General features: G+C 44.5%; 1 long non-coding RNA gene across 1 annotated transcript; it reads left to right on the forward strand.

Moving 5' to 3' along the window:
- Positions 1-3,409: 3,409 nt before the first annotated feature.
- On the forward strand, positions 3,410-8,163 carry LOC146438922 (uncharacterized). The gene is made up of 2 exons (XR_014850551.1): positions 3,410-3,604; positions 6,140-8,163. It is a non-coding gene; the product is annotated as an uncharacterized LOC146438922 (long non-coding RNA).
- The last annotated feature ends 2,397 nt before the right edge of the window (positions 8,164-10,560 follow it).

Consider the following 10,560-nt stretch of genomic DNA (forward strand, 5'->3'; position numbering starts at 1 on the left):
GGCACCTCATTGCTCTCCTCAGGATCCCAGAACTCCTAAATCCTTCTGTGAGGTACGAAAATTGGCAAGTTCCTTTATTTTTAACTCTTGCTGCAGGTACAGGAGACAATTCTCTCGGAGCCTTCTTTGATCCCTGCAGTGCATCCCCTTACATTTACAGAAACATTTAACTTGGGATTCTGCCTGAGGGGAACAAATCTGTCATTGAGAGAACTTAAATCCACCTGTGATCAGGTTAAGTGGCTCCAGTGACACATTATGGGTCATTTCCTTCAGGTGCTGGCTGAATGTTAACACCAAGCCCTCCTCTTTCTCGGGTAAGTTATTTCATAGGACTAAATGAAGTTTCTGAAGGAAGTATGGACTGAAGTTGTCCAGTCCCAAGAGAAGGAGCCTCCAAAAGGGTAATTTAAACTGCGGGTGGGTGTGTGTTATGGTTCCTGCCACAGTGAAGTGTGTCCCCAGGCTCTGGAAGCTGTGTCTGGCTGCTGAAACTGTGTCCTGGAGGTCATGTTCTTCCTTTGTAGCTCATTTCTGCTAGGAGCTGGAATAGTAGGAAAGTATCTTTTGGTGTTAAGTAGAATCCTAGAAGAAATGCTCTGGGTAGGTTGTTTTTTCAAGGGTATGATCTCGTGCAGGCTGCTTGAGAAGTGTCTGGTGATGGAGACACTGAGCAAGGCACAGGAAGGTAAAACCTCCCTGACATCCTTGTGGAGTGGTGTTGCAGCTGGCCAGCTGGAAACTGGGAATGGGGAGCTCAAACCACCTGAGGTGCATTATCCTGACTCCATCCTGAGCTGCTGAAAGGGGAGAAACAGCCTCTATCCAGGCCATTTGTCTCCATCAATCCCAGTTCCTCCTCTCTGCCTGCAGGAACAGCCCCTTTCAGGAGCTGTTTCCTCACAGCCAAGGGGGAAGGCTCTACCCAGTGCTCTGTGTGGAGCCAACCTCCTGCTGCGTGCAATTCCAGGTGTTTCAGGCCAGGGAAGGAGCAGGGATGTCTCTAACCTATGTACACATACCTTTCTTGAAGGGGCTTCCTCCACCAAACTGCCACTTTGCTACTTTTTTTCTCTCCTTTTCCTCCCTTTTTTTTTTCCTCCAACTTAGCCACTCACAAGCTGGATAAACAGAGTTTCAAAGAGCTTTCCAAATCCAAAAGATGGGGATGTTATACAAATTAATCTTATGAAGCGAGGTATTTCCTGGGAAAGCCTTCTAAAGGAATTTTTTTCATTAGTGAGTCCTTCATTACAGGATTAAAAACTAAGCTCCTTCCTCCCTCATTTCTTCCACAAATTAGGTTTTCATAAGACCTTTTATGTATTTTTCTAAGTACCCCAGGTCTTGCCTCTTCTGGCAGAAGTATAAATGTTAATAGCATTAATTAATTCATGCTAATCAACTACTTTTGGGAACTTTGGCTAGGAAAAATATAGGAACCCCTCTTTTTGCAGTATTTTGCAGTGATATTCCAAGTGTAGTTGGAAATATCCAGGGCCACATAGTAGATGGATGTCATCGACTTTAATTTAGTCTAGATTGTGCAGAACAACCCTGTTTTGGCTTTCTGAAGTCATGCCTACTTCTAATACTGGTATTTTAGAGGAGATTTAGCTCTGTAGGGGAAAGTCAGGCCTGTTAAATCCCCAAATCTGGCAAGTGGTGTCCACAGGCAAACCCTGGATCCTCTGGAGATGCTCTCACAGCCTTTGCTGTGTGGGGCCAAGGAAGGATCCTGAAAAGCATCAAGTATCCAGTAACTCCATGCAGGGAAAAGCTTCCCTTTCCTGAGCTCTCAAAGCTGTGAACACTGTTTTGGCAGGTGTTTGTTCTTCTGTGCACATCCAGCATTTTATGGGAAGTGCAGAACAATGGACAACAATTAACTGTAAGCCAGAAGAAGATGTATAAAACATGGAATACATAAGGTTTAGCAGCCTGAGAAACGTGCAGAAATCAGCATTTGGGATCCAAAGGCTCACCCTCAGCAGTGACAAAACATCCACAAGGAAATAAAAAAGGATTGTGCTTCAACTGGAAGTGTAACATTTCTGATACAAAAATGCCTGAATTCCAGTGGGAAAAGGTAACTTATCTTGCAGTCCCTATCTGAAAAAATGCTGGGCAATGTCTAATGTTCTTAGAAGTGTCTCATTTAATGAGGTCATTTGACCCAGTGACAAGATTTCATTATGACTTCATTTAGAACCCTTGAACAAATGGAAAAGAGAGTAACAGTTAACCTGAACTCCCTGATTTTAATATACCTGATTTTGTAGACAGGAAAAACATCTTTGCTGAGTCTGATAAAATCTCTCCATAAAAGACATTTATTTATGAGTAGAATTGGAATGTAGAATAAAACCAGACTGGAAATTTTCAAAGACTTGATCCCCCCTCTTCTATCAGAGGCAGTGGGAAAAGTGTCCACCATGAGAAAATTATCAGCAAACAGCCTTTGGCCCTGATGTAGAGTTTTCTTTTTTAAACATTAACTGTAGATCACAGTATCAGTTCTGGTTTATCACCGTGATAAAAGTTCACTGTTGTATTGAAATGATCGAACTGGCTGGTGAATGTTTTGTAACTGAGAACCATTTCCTTTTGTAACTTAAGCACTTAATTGCTTCTAATTGGTTTCTGTTGCAAAGGAGACTCGACTCCAAATGACAGAGCACAGATGAGAGGATGGGGGAGCCCATGGTAACTGCATATTGTTAAAGTGTCAGGACTGTGATCAGAGGTGTCATTGTGGGGCAGGACAAAGGAAAAGGAGGAGGAGACTAAGGAGCATCTGGGGATGCTCATGGAGAGGCAACTGGGGATTCTGGGAAAGATTGCTAAAGATAAGTCCTGGCAAGCAGAATCAGGAAAACAGTATTTGATGAGGTGTAGAGTCCTCAGCTAATCAGTGTCCAAAACAGCTGATAAGAGCAGTCATAACCATTGAAATCAGCAAGTCATTAGCACTTGGGAGAGCTGGCACCAAGGCTGGATCAGGGAAAAAAGTCCAAGAACTAAATCAGGAATCAGTTTTGTGCCTTCAGGATCCAGTGGTAGATGAGAATGAGTCATACTCTTGGTTTAGGAGAACCAAGGAATCATTTCCACTGTAGTTTTCTGTACAACCTGACCTTCACTGCCCTCATATGAATCAGGAGTAAGTAGAAGAAAATTAGTGTGAATGAGAACAAAATTTAATTTCTGGCATTTGCAGAAACTTAAACCCAGATTATACCTTGTTCTGGTTTTAGAGCAATCAATAATATCATCCAGGGTCTACTGACTTCTGAGCCACTACATACATTCATTTGACTGGTGTACACATATCTAAGTATTAGCAATAAGTAGAGTTCATGTATTGGTGTAAAAATCCCTTCCTTGTCTTCTTTTGTCTTTCAGCCCAAATAGCGATGGAATGTTTAATATTGGCACAAGAATTGCCAACAGAGACTTTTTATCTCTCCCAAGTAAATGCTGTTCATGTTCACCAGTGGCACGATAATACCAATTACATTGTGCAGGATTAATTAGCTCCAGTGAAGGGCTGCTAAATGAGCAGTTATACTATTGGGGAGCAAAAGACACCAAAACAAAATAGGTATGAACAATTTGCACTTCCTCTTTCAGTATTACAAGGGGGAATGGCATCTAACTGGCAGAGAGTAGAGTTAGATTGGATATTAGGGATAATTCTTCCCTATAAGGGTGGTGAGGCTCTGGTACAAGTTGCCCAGAGAAGCTGTGGCTGCCCCATCCCTGAAAGTGTCCAAGGCTAGGCTGGACTGGATTTGGAGCAATCTGGGATAGTGGAAGGTATCCCTGCCCTTGGCAGAGGGTGGCACTGGGTGAGATTTAAGGTCCCATGTGTGTCATGAAACTCCACTGAATTGCAGAGCCCCAAAGAACTGATCCAAACACCAGCCTGAGTTGGCTCTGTCAGCAGAGTTCAGTCAGCAGCAGGTGAAAACCCTCAAAGTTTTCTCCAGTATTGGATGTTACCTGACTCCATTGCACTGTGGACACTGTCAAAAAGTTACTCTCTGCCACAGGTTTGGAAGTTGTGTTGTTCATTTTTGCCTATATTCAGAAATGCCAAGAAAGTTACATTTTTCAAACTGCACTTTATGGGGAGCACCTGTGTGCAGAGATTGTTTTTGTCTCCCTATAGCAGCACATGTTAAAAATTACCCTTCTGATGTCACTTAAGGTGTTTCCTCCTGCCTCTCTCCTCCATCCTGAGCAGACAGCTATAAAAACTGAGAGTTCACCTGTTGTATAGCCCTGTGTGAGTAACAACCCTTCCTCTGGCATGGATAAACCAAACCTTTGGGAGTTACCACGTGAGGAAATGCTTTTATTTAAAAGCTCCACATCTGGAGGCTGTGAGGTTGGAAGAGTCTCCCTTCAGCTCTTTGAAGGTAGAGTTACTGGGTCCTGATTTAGAGACAGCTTGACTGAACTGGGCCATGGGAGGCCAAGTGTTTGCAGTGTCCCCTGGCTGAGCAGCACATGTAGCACAGAGCCACAAGGGCTGTCTCAGGGCAGTTAAAATCCAGTCTCCTGTCCTTTTCCCAGCCGTGTCTAAAGCAAATTAATGAGAACAAGTCTAGACCAATTTTAAACCAACTGCTCAGACAGGCTCTCTCCCTCTTGCTGGTGTTTTGTCAGCATAATGACTGACTGCCATTTTATTCCCTGCAAGCAGGGCATTTGGGGAGCTAAGTGCTACATAGAATCAGACTTAGGTGAGCAGGAAAGCTTCATCTGAAAGCATTTCTGTAACAGGTGAGCTGCCTGACTGGCAGAGCAGTAAAGGTGTCCCTTGGGGGGCCTGGGAGCACTGTCTGATCAGCCACTCACCCTCAACTGCTGCTGCTGTGACTTTCATCACAGCTTGCCTCTGTAAGAAGAATTTGCTGGAGAGCAGCTGCAATCCTGCATTTCTTCATGTGTATTTATTCTGAGGCAACTGGTGTGGGAGCCAACGCCCTTGCTGACTATGCCAGGAGGATCAGCTGAGCCTGCTGCTGTCACCAAAAGGTGTTCCAGGAGAGCAGCGTGGCAGCAGCAGCCTTGGAGGCTAGAGTGTTATGGCTTAACTGCATTGTCTTCAACTTAAAACCCTGTCCTATAGATCACTGTTTTAATGCCAAAAACCACTTGGAAACACAGCAGATTGTACTCTAACAACTCAATGTATTTTCCCAAATACCAGAGCCTGATATATTTGAAGTAAGTATAATTCTCCTCTAATGCTCTGAGCTGCTCAATTTCTGTGGGCTGATACAAACTGAGATTTTCAAGTTTGGAGAGAGGGGCTCCCTCGGTGGCAACTTCCGAGCAACCTGAGATGTAGACAGAAAAGCCTTTGACAATTATGGTAATTAAGAGGGAGAGGAGGAAGAAAGGGAGATGTTTCCTTGAACAGAAGGACAGCTTCTTGTCTGCCCTGGTTTAAAGAGGGGAAGGGCTGCTTGCTCAGGGCTCTTTCTCTTGAGTAATTGATGAAGCAGATTCATTCTGCAAGACACAGAAGCCAAGGTGATGCTGACTGGGCAGATCTTGGAACTCCTCAGGTCTCTGGCAGGAAAGGGAGGAAACAGCATTAGAAGAAAAGCATTTATGTTGCAGCAAGAGCTATCATGAGCTGGCTTTCTTCCCTCCAGGGTGGGACGGGAAAGAGAATAGCAGCTGTTGGCTCTTTTTCCCTGCTAGTGAAGGAGAGGAGCATAGAGAGGAATGTCATGATACAGACAGGCACAAATCTCTCAGTAAATCAGTGCTCTTGGCTCATCAAGGGCATCCCTGCCAAGATTTGTCAGAGACAATATTAACTCATACATGTAGGTTTTGATACATCCAGTATCACCTGATGCTTAGGGGTCAGGTGGCTGCTGTTACAGCCCAGCTGCTGCAAGGTTTTTAATTGTGCAGACCGTCATGCATTGATTTCACAGCCAAATGGGAGTGAGTTATGAAACCTTGTTTTAAGATTTGCTCTGTATAGTTAAGCTTGTGTAGTAGAAAATAAAAGGCCGCATTTAGAGCCATGACAGATTTTGCTGAACACTGAGAAGGGTGAGAGATATATATAATCAAGGAATTATTTTTGTTTTTCTCATTCTTTCTGCAGCAGAAGTCATTGGAGAGGTAATAGTGAAATTTGGAGTGTGTTGGTTGCATTTACCTTTACCTGGAGGATCCTGCAGCCTGTGGCTCTCACATGGGTGGTGTTGCCTGACTTGGTGACCTAAACATGTGCTAAGTACAAAATCTGTGTTCCCTTGTGGCAAATCTCGTTTCCATGCGAGAAGTCTTTCAGGCTCTTCTAGGAAAGATCTTGGCTCTGCTTTCCTGGCTGTTTGGTATTGGCCTTGTGTCAAGGCAGATGGAAGTGGCCTGTAACAGAATGGTGGATCATCTGTCCATGTCCAAGGAAGGAGAATGCTCTGAAGGACCTTCCCCTTGGCCAAGGCTGGTTTCCTGCTTAGAAATTTAAGATAACCATCTTTTATTATTGAAAAATCAGAATGGTCAGCTGAAAGCACCAGCATTTAGAGAGTTAATGGCTGGCTCCTGGTCTGTGCTCCGTGTGCAGCATCTGGAGCAATCCCATTTTTACTCAGGTTCCATGGGAGCTCCCTTGTGACCCCATCCCCCAGCAGTCACTGTGGGGGAAAAAGGGCTGTGATTGATCTTGGTGATTCTCAACCACTGTGACAGGAGGAGACTGGTCCAGTGTTCCCTAAATTCTTGCTGGAGTGCCAGGACTGGGAGCAAGCACAGGGCACCCCTGTGCCCTTTACCCCTCAGCTCCAGTTGAGCAATGCCCCCCTGAGCTGAGCGTCTGGTCCTCCCAGACAGACACAGTAACTCCTCTATGGGAATGTTCATACCAATTAAATCTTATCATCAAATCATTCTGTTCCATCACTCCACTTAATTAGCCATGGTCTTTGGTATTTCAGCAATGCTGCACCATGCCAAAAAATGAAACTATTCTTTGTGTGGTACACACCCAACAACTGCCTGCCTGCCTGCCAGAGGCAGACCAACAAATATTTCTCCTGCACCAGAGCAGTATCAGCTGGGAAAAGTAATTGCCCACTTCTGTGTTTTCAAACCAAAATGAGTTATAGGCCGTGGTCTTTTCATCTGGGCACTCAGCTTTCCTTGCAGCAAAAACAAGCTGGTTTCTCCTCAGCTGTTCCGTGAACATAAACTGTGATGAGTCACACAAAACCCACAACTGAAGGGGTTCCTCGAGTGTTAGTTGTTAATATGGCCTTTCTGTTTACAAATGATAAATGCAAGAAAGGAACACAAATTAACTGCCCATTAGGAGCACATCACAGCTATTACCTAAATCCTTTTCTGCAGCAGGGCCTTTGACTTTAGGAATGTGTTTCAGGTCTGACCTAATTTTTTTTATGTTTGGAAACATCCAAACCCAGGCAGATCATCACATCCCACTTTCAGCAAGAAAGCGCCTGATTTGGCAACCTCTGTTGTAAATGCCTGGATTTTTTCCCAAAAATTTGAGCAGCTCCTGTAAGTAAGTGAGGATGAAAAGCTCTGTGACCTGCAGAATCCAGCCTGGAACTGCTCATCAACAAATGGCAGTGAGGAAAACATTGGGAGCTAGGAAGCAATAATGGTTAGTTCCCTGCTGCCCACTGATGCCGAGACCCATTTTCACTGCCAGTGAGAAAGAGGCCACCGACCTACCTGTGACAAGGAATCAGCTGATCCAGGGAAATAGGATCTCTTTTAATAGCCCCCCAAAGCCGTGTCCTGCCATCTAAGGCATTTGTCAGATGTGACAAGGCACTTGGCCTATTTTTGTCACGCGGCAAATCCTTTTTCCTACTCTACTTGGGGCTCAGTCCCATCCTTGGATATGAGCTCACTTCTCTCTTTCACTTCCATGGAAATGTTCTGTGCCTGAAGGCAGAATTTGGCTGGATCTGAATAATGACATCTGGAATGTTCCCTCAGACAGGACCCAAAGGACACCAACAGGTGCTGATAAGCATCCAGCCTGCAGAGAGGTGTCTGTAAATGCTGCATGGTGTTTGCCTGCATCTTCATATGCTTTTGGAAATTCTGTATTGGAGAGGCTTGGAGAGAACTTGGAGCTGGTGCAGAAACAGAGGTGGGGGTTTAGTCTGTTTATCTTGGTTGTCCAGACAGGACCTTAACCATCACAACAGCCTCACTCCTGCCAGAGAGCCCAGGTGATGGTTTGTGTCCTGTACAGTACAGCTGGAAGTGCTTCTGCCTCTTGTTCTCCTGTGGATTATAGGAAAAGAAAACCTTTCTTTTCCTATAATCCATAGAAGAGCTAATTCCAGAGGTTACATTAGCATGAAATAATCAGTCATGTCAGCCACAGAATTCCAACATTCCTATAAACCCCTGGCTCTGGTGAAAGCAGTGGAAAAATATATGTTCACCTGTACTGAGCCACAATTTGAGTTTCCTGGGATGCCTAAGGAGTGGCTTCAAAAGTGCCAGCATCACTGGTGTTTACTGATTTAAAACACAGACCCCTCCTGACTTTTCACTTGTCCCAGCTGTTCTTCTGGATGTTATTTCCCTCTTTCCCTTCACCATCCTTTGCTGTATGAGCCCAGAAAACTCCTTGAACCAGGCTTTCCTTGCATTCTTAGCATGAATTTGCCTTCCTGATCTCCAGATCATTCAACAAAAATCCTCTTGATTTTTCCCTTGTGTTGCAGGTGCTGGCAGCTTCATTGAGACAGAGAGGCTGTCACTGGTGTCAAAGCGTGTAACCAATGGACAAATACTCACCTTTAAACCTCTCCCCTCACTTCTCTTGCTGAGGCTGCCAAAGTGTGGGGATTTCCTGGAGTCCTGGGGATGGTTTTTGACTTCCATAGGCTGTTCTTATTTAGAATAGCTGAGATTTTGTTTCAGGGATTATTTTCTTCACAAACTTTTTCTGTTGCAGGTAAAATGGCATGTGTGGCTCTATTTCAAGGGAAAGGGAGAAGAAAAAAGGCAAGAAGAGGTATAACTTCAAGATTTAGCTGCTTTTATATGAAGTTTGAGGGAGATCTGTGCTAGTGTGTGAAACCCAACCTTGTCCAGAGAGGCTCAGACTGGGACAGTGAGTCTTGCTTTCTGCTCTGTGTAAATACCTTTGCTGCCCTGCACACCAGGCTCTGGGGATCTCCACTGGATAATAAGTTAAAGTCCAAACACCAAACCCTTGGGAATGATTGATGGGGGATGTTATGCACACACCCAGGGTATGTCATTTCCAATCTGAAGGGAAGCAATTGTTTCCATATGTTGGCACGTTGGGGCTCCTGGTGCCGAGCCAGTTGTCTGGCTGCGATCAGGCAGCAGCATCTCACAGTGATGGAAGATTATACCTTGGAAGAGGGGTGCTAACTTTAGGCTGTATTCCTTAAAAGGATACGAACCATGAACACTTCTCCAGGATGTAATTTATGGTTCCAGTATGTTTTGACTTTACATAGATGAAAAAACAGGCTTTTTCTGTATGCATATATGCATAAAAATTCCTTCCTGCTCCTTGGCCCCCTCTCCCCCCCAAAGGAATCCAATAAAACAATAGCTGGGGCTGGGTTGTGTTGCTAACTTGGCTGCATGGGCTGCTGCCTGCTGAGGCTCAGAAGGATTCCCCCTCTTATTAACCCAGTTCCTTAGGGGTATTTTAACATCTACATCTAGTTATGTTAACCAGATCTAGCTTTTGTTGCTTGGCTGGAATTTGGGGTCTTGGGACAGATTTTAGCAATGTCCTGCACCTACCAAACCCATCTGTTTGGGATTTTTGGGGTGAGAGTTTTGTTTTGTAAAGTGCCAACTGGTTGCATGTTGCTGCACAAATAATTATTATAATTTTCAAAGTTCATCAATGAGATTCCTCCATGCCAAGGCCCTCCATCAAACAGAGGTACAAACCCCAGGGAGGGGGTAATTTAAAGGCTGTTGGAGGAGGTTATTTTTAACACAAGCAAGAAGCTGCCGATTTAAAATATTTTGTGAGTTCTTGGGCTATCCACAATTGCCTGAATCACCACCACTGGAGCAAAGCTGCCCGATGGTGATGCAGCCAGTGGGGGATCACCACATCCTTCCTGAAGTGTCTGTACTGCCAACAAAACCTGCAGTAGATATTGTGTGTGTGACACCATTTGAAAAACACAGGCAGGTCATCAGAGACTTCATTCTGTGTCATAGCCACACCAGTCCTTTTGGGTAAAATTCTAAAAAATGCATTTTTTCACTCCTGAAATGGTGAGCAATCATCATGCTTTTAATTCTGCAGCCAAAAGCCTTTTCAACTGTAAGACACAGTGGGCAGAACCACTCAAATCACTGCAGCAATGCTCCTTCCTCCAGCTGGGAATAAAGACAACATCAAATCACTCTGCCACACACACATTTCATTTAGGGAAATAGGCTGGATTGGCATTTTAAGTCTGGAAATGTTTGCAATGGTATTGTTTGAGAGTTTTGGGGCTGTGTATTGACCACAGGATGATCTCTGTGCAAGAC

The sequence above is a fragment of the Lichenostomus cassidix genome, chromosome 3 (genome assembly GCF_008360975.1).
Source record: "Lichenostomus cassidix isolate B80296 chromosome 3, HeHo_3.0, whole genome shotgun sequence".
Lineage (NCBI taxonomy): Eukaryota > Metazoa > Chordata > Aves > Passeriformes > Meliphagidae > Lichenostomus > Lichenostomus cassidix.